The sequence below is a fragment of the Natator depressus genome, chromosome 4, assembly GCF_965152275.1.
Source record: "Natator depressus isolate rNatDep1 chromosome 4, rNatDep2.hap1, whole genome shotgun sequence".
NCBI classification, from domain to species: Eukaryota; Metazoa; Chordata; order Testudines; family Cheloniidae; genus Natator; species Natator depressus.
In genome coordinates, this window is record NC_134237.1 from 47,324,489 (window position 1) to 47,330,488 (window position 6,000).

The window sequence follows — 6,000 nt, forward strand, 5'->3', positions numbered from 1 at the left end:
CCCATTACAGAGGAACAGGTACTGCGGTACATGTTGTCATTGGCAACCCGTCAACTGGTGTCCTCCACAATTTCGAATCGCCTTTCAGCCATTACATTTGTCAGTAGGCTAAATGGCTACCCAGATACTTGCAGGGGTTTCTTAGTTCAAAGGTTTTTGGCGGGATGGTCAAGTAGCAGTGGACCCAGGGAGGATTCCTGTCGTCCCATCAGGGTTTCCACACTCAGGGTTCTCCTTCACATCCTCGATGTCATATGTAATAGTGCACAGGAGGTGTCCCTATTCAGGGCAGTATTCTTGACAGCATTTCTTGGTGCTTTCAGGATCAGTGGGCTACTGCCTGGATCCATCAGGGATTCTACGGGAAAGGCTTTGGAATTTCATGACATAAGCTGGCACAAGCATGCAGTGATATTACACTTGAGAAGGTCAAAGACTGATCAAGTCAGCCGGGGTGCATCCTATAGGAGGGTGGAGAGCCTGATGTCTGCCCTGTTCAGGCATTGAGGGCCTACATGGCAATACGGTGGAAGGGAGAAGGCCCCTTCTTTTTGTACACAGAGACAGAAGTCCCCTCACGGTATATCAATTGATTACCGTGTTGAGACGGGGGCTAATGAGATTGGGTCTGCCAGCCCACGAATTTGGTTCCCACTCATTCACAATAGGGGCGGCTACGGCAGCAGTGCAAATAGGTATGGAAGCAGAGGCTATTCAGGCAGTCGGGCGCTGGCACTCTAATGTATACCGAATGTATGTAAGGCCGCAGGTGGAAAATCAACATTAATCGGTTGTGTTCTCATTTCAGATACGGGACAGCTGGCTATACACACAAGGGTGTGGATCTGTGGGCACCATATTGTGTTTTGGGTGCATAGGCATGCGTCCAGGTTGCCCGAGGGCTCCCAGCTGGGATTGGGTGGCGCAGCATTACTCAGTTGGCACGCACGGAGGGGCATATTATGGGATCAACTGATACCGCTGTTGTATGCTGTGCAGGTGTGTCAGCAGCCACTGGATATATTGTTGATACGCCTGGGAGAAAATGATCTGGGAACACTTAAAAAGGATAGAGTTAATGTTTCGAACTAGGAGGGACCTGAAGCAGATCCTGACAATTTTTCCAGCTGTTAACACTGTCTGGTCAGATATGCTTCAGCGCAGGGTCTGGCGGGGAGCCATGAACCCTGCCACGGTGGACAAAATGTGAACAGAGAAGTGGCCAGATTCTTGTTTCCTTTGAGGGGAACAGTAATTTCACAACCTGGCATATTCTATGGGGCACCGGAGTTATTTTGGGAGGATGGGGTGCACCTGTCAGACTCAGGTGCTGCCATATTTTTGGCTGATATAAAAGAGGGCATTGGGAGATGTCTGGGAACCGGGCTGGGCGTGGGGAGGAGACAGACAAGCTAATGGCTGGCGCATCCTTGTGGCAGATGTTCAGTGCAGGTACTCCATAAATTAAGGCACAAAAGAACGGATAAATGGCTTAGAGCCAACCCCCCAACATTATAGTCCACTATAACCCCTCCTACGAGGGGGGGTGGTCAGTAAGGTCCCAGCAAGGGAATTCCTGGTGGAACCTGGATGAAATGGTGGGGGGGAAGCCCCCCCCCGGCATTGCCTGGAATTGGAGGTTCCCAGCAGTGGATCTGCTGGAGGGACAGGAATGGGTGAGGGGGCGGGGGAGCTGAAAAAAGCTCACCCCCCCCCCCCGCCCCAGTGAATTGTGAGTGTTTTCACCTGCACTACACATTTTATCCACCAGGTTAGTCCCAGACATTTAATAATAAAGTTGTGGCCTGATTAAACCCATATCTAATGTCTCCTGTCATTCTTTCGGCATAGCCAGACAATACATTAGTGGGAGGAAGGAGACTATAAGACACTTATTGGGCTCTTCACTTCCTCCTTCCCAAACACTTTCAACTAAACATTTTATATCATTCCAAAAATTTTGGTTTGGAGCAGCAATCAGTGAAACATACACGTGTCATTTATAGATTATTGCAGTTGAGCATTTCCACAAAGGAGCAATGCAAAGAGATCTAATTTTGCAAAGGGTCTCTAAAAGGTGTGCATGCAAATTGAGTAATTGCATTTAGGTGTATGCAAGTGCAGTTTTCCATATGCAATTTTTTGTGGGCATGCATTTACTGACCCATTTGGCCTTGCTGCTGAATTTTCAGAGAGGTATATTCAGTTTTAGTTTCACAAAGTCATTACAGTTAAAGTAGTTAAAATCCTACCAAAAAATCTTTGGTAGCAGATGGTAAAATTTAAGTATATATATATATGGGCTTTAAAGACATATGTCCCATAATAAAACATTACTGCAACTTAGCGCTAGTTAATATATTTTAAGGAGTTTTTTTTATTTACAAGTAATTCCTTTGCAACTCAATGTCTAAGATGCTGACTTTTAAAAATAAAGAAGTGCGGAGATAAAGGAAGAAGAAGGCATGCCTCGGGGCCCTATTTCAACCCCGGGGTGTTTGCTGCTTCCCACCACCACAGATGTAATGAGGTTAAGTAGTGTCCATACAAAATAAGTAAGAACTACTAATTATTCCTCAAGAAAGGCTTTTAACAATTTTGACTATAATAACAGCATAAACAAAACAAGAAAAGGAAAACCAAAGACCAGCACTGAATAAAATTAATACAAAAGGCAGATTATATTGAAGACAAGCACGAGTACAAGTAATATTGTGGACCATTTGCGAGTTCCTGAAGAGTGACTCTACATATGTTGGTCCTGGCAGGTTATAATAAAAGCCCCGAAGACAAGCATAAGGAAAGCTATTATTCACCAGCCCTATATTCCTGGTGTAAAACTATTTTAAAGGCAACATAAAGCTGATGAACAGTGCTACATGCATTTGCTAGGACTTTGTAAAGACAAGCAATAACACATGCAAAGCTATTATGCATCAGCCATCTACTATTGATTTTGTACTACAGTATTGATACGACTATGATCAATTCAGCTCGAGCAACCAGACTTCTTTACTCCATAGACTTACCCTGCATGCGTCCGAAAAATGCGTTACCCTTCAGTCGGCCGTTTTCCGCACTGGCCAGGTATAGACAGTCAAGAAGTGCACGTCCCTTCGGTTCAGGGGGTGTGGGTCAGGTACAACCGATGACACACACACACTCCCGTGCCTTCGCCTTTTTATCTGGTCTGATGGCCATGTTTTAGAACAGACCAACCAATCGGGGGGGCCACATTGTTTATGTGGTTGCCCTAATTGTATAATTGATGAATATTTAATTTTTAGGCCTATTTATTTTCTGTAGCCAATTAGATTTTGAATGTGGGTAATTTTGGATTGATAAGTACATAGGAGTCAGCATAAATTGCTATCTGGTTGCCTCGTTTCCTGACCACAAGTCACAGGCACAAGCTTTATTTTTGCAAGGCTTGCATTTTGCAGAATATGGAAGTTTGAGGCCTAACATTTGCAATACTTCTATTTCATTCAAGCTTGACAAGACAGTTGTTCAATTTATTCACAAAAAGGAGATTTAAGAGTTATGTTAATACATCTGATATGAGTGCTTATTTTATAATAAGACTTGAGTGACAAAAGAATAAGTCAAGATTTCAAAGTCTTCCCATAAAAAGAAGCCTTATAGGTACAGCTGTTTCATTGTAACCCCACATTTGGTTTAATGAATCCTGGTCTGGATCTTTGCAGTAAAGACTCACTCATGCTGGAGAGCCCCCTTGCATCAAGGAGAAAATATTGTCAGTCTCTTTGGCTCTAGCACCTGCTGCAGGCTATCGGCCTCTGGCCCCACATTTTCTGTGGCTCAGTTCTCCAGCTAAGTCACCTATGTTCTGGCCTCTTTCAGAGTCTCATAAAGAAGTCCAAATAAGAGTCCAAACAAAACTTAATAATTCTTTTGCCTTCTTGGGCTCCTGATGTTTTCTCTTGTCTATTTACAAACCTTATCTCAGCATGCTCTTCCCCTGAAGTCTACTCTGCCCCCTGTAAGGTTTCCCTCTTTAGGGGAATCCTGCTTTCTCCTCAGTCTTGCCCCCTTTGGTCTTCCTTAGTCTGACTACACAGCCCTTTCTTAGAGGTCACACAGCCAGTTCCTGTCTACTGGGTCTTTCCTCTCCTCATATTGAGCTCCCTCAGTCTACTTATAAGGCCTAGTTCTGCTTCTTTTGGCTAGGAGGCAATCAATAAATCAGGCAGCCCCCAGGTGCAGAGCATGACTAATCGTGGTTTTTCGCTTACCTTGCAGGTGAAAGGGATTAAGCCTCATCACAGTTCTCCTTAAAATTCTGATTTAGCAAAAGAAACATGAAATATCATTCTCATCATAATTTGTTCTCCGAGGTTCTAATGTCACATGCAGAAATCATGAAAACTGCATACATTTTTACAAAGTTCAGTTGAACATGATATCTCCATAAACATTTAAGCAGCTTGTATATTTCAATTCAATCAGCTGGCAGTTCTCAGGCTACCTTTCCCAAATGGCTTCTCTGTCAGAATGGTGGGTTTTTTTGTTTGGTTGGTTGGTGTTTTTTTGCCATTGGTAACCCCAAAAAGACACCAGTATGCAAATTGTATAAACTGTCAGTAAATCTAACATACATTAATTATCTGATCAAGGTGTAAACAATCTGACATGGATTTATTTGATAAATCAACATTTTGGAGACTAGTATTTACAAAAAAAATACTGATAAAATAAAAAAAAATACTGATAATAGGTTTCAAAGAAAGAGTTGAGTTATAAAGCAACAAGTCACATGTATCTCAAATGCAAACTAAGGATTAGTAAATAAAAATATTTTATTTAGAATGTATTGTCAGGTCCTAATGTAGGATTTGTGAAATCCATTTAGGAACTGTGTGATTACTTTGCCTTATCCAATATTTAAAATATAGATTTTTTCAAATAAAAGCATTATGATTATGGATTACTAAATTTAAAATAATAATAAAATAATAATAAAAAGGTCAACATCTTGAAACTCAGTGTTCAAGCTGAGACATCCCAGGGTCCATCATGATGCAGCCACAAACTCAAATTCATTACATTCATTGCCACTGAGACCCAAAGAATTTCCTTTTAAAGCATATGTGGCACTTCAGGAAGTCAGCTGAGCCACTCCCTTGAAACACTGAAACCATGTGATGTTAAAATGGTATGCTCTTCATGGCAGGAACCTTGTTTTTATTCTTGCTTGTCATACATGTAAGCATGCTATGGATCCTTTGCACATTAAAAAAAAAATCATAATCACATGAATTAGTGTGGCAAATGGAAAAGAGTATTTTAACATGGAAACCTTTTTGACGTGGCTATTAGGGTTGCTAACCTTCCCAGACTGTCCGGGAGTCTCCCTGAATCCACATTGATCTCCCGGCAGCTACTGAAAGCAATCTGGGAGATTTTAATAGGCCGCTAAAAGTCTGGTGGGTGGCGCAGCAGGGCTAAGGCAGGCTCCCTACCTGCCCTAGCTCTGGGTGGCTCCCAAAAGAGACTGGCATGTCCCTCTGTCTCCTAGGTGCAAGGGAGGCCAGGGGATCTCTGTGCACTGCCCCAGTCCCGAGCGCCGACTCTGCAGCTCCCTTTGGCTGGGAACCGCGGCCAATGGGAGCTGTGGGGGTGGTGCCTGCAGGCCTGCACCCCCTCCTGCACCCCAAGGCCCTGCCCCAGCCCTGAGCCCCCACCTGCACCCAAATTCCCTCCCAGAGCCTGCACTACCTCCTGCACCCCAACCCCCTGCTCTAGCCCAGAGCCCCCTCCAACACTCTGCATCCCTCAAGAGAGAATATTAGGTTAAAAGTCTCTAATTTTATAAATCATGGTAATTTGACAGGTAATTCTGTTTATGGGAAGCAATGGCATTAAATGTGTCTGTTTGGTTTCACAGACATAACAGGAGCAAGGGAGATTTCTTTTTTAGCTTTACTGAAATGTTCTATTAAAACACAAAAGCTGCACATAGAAGCTGGGATGCAAAAT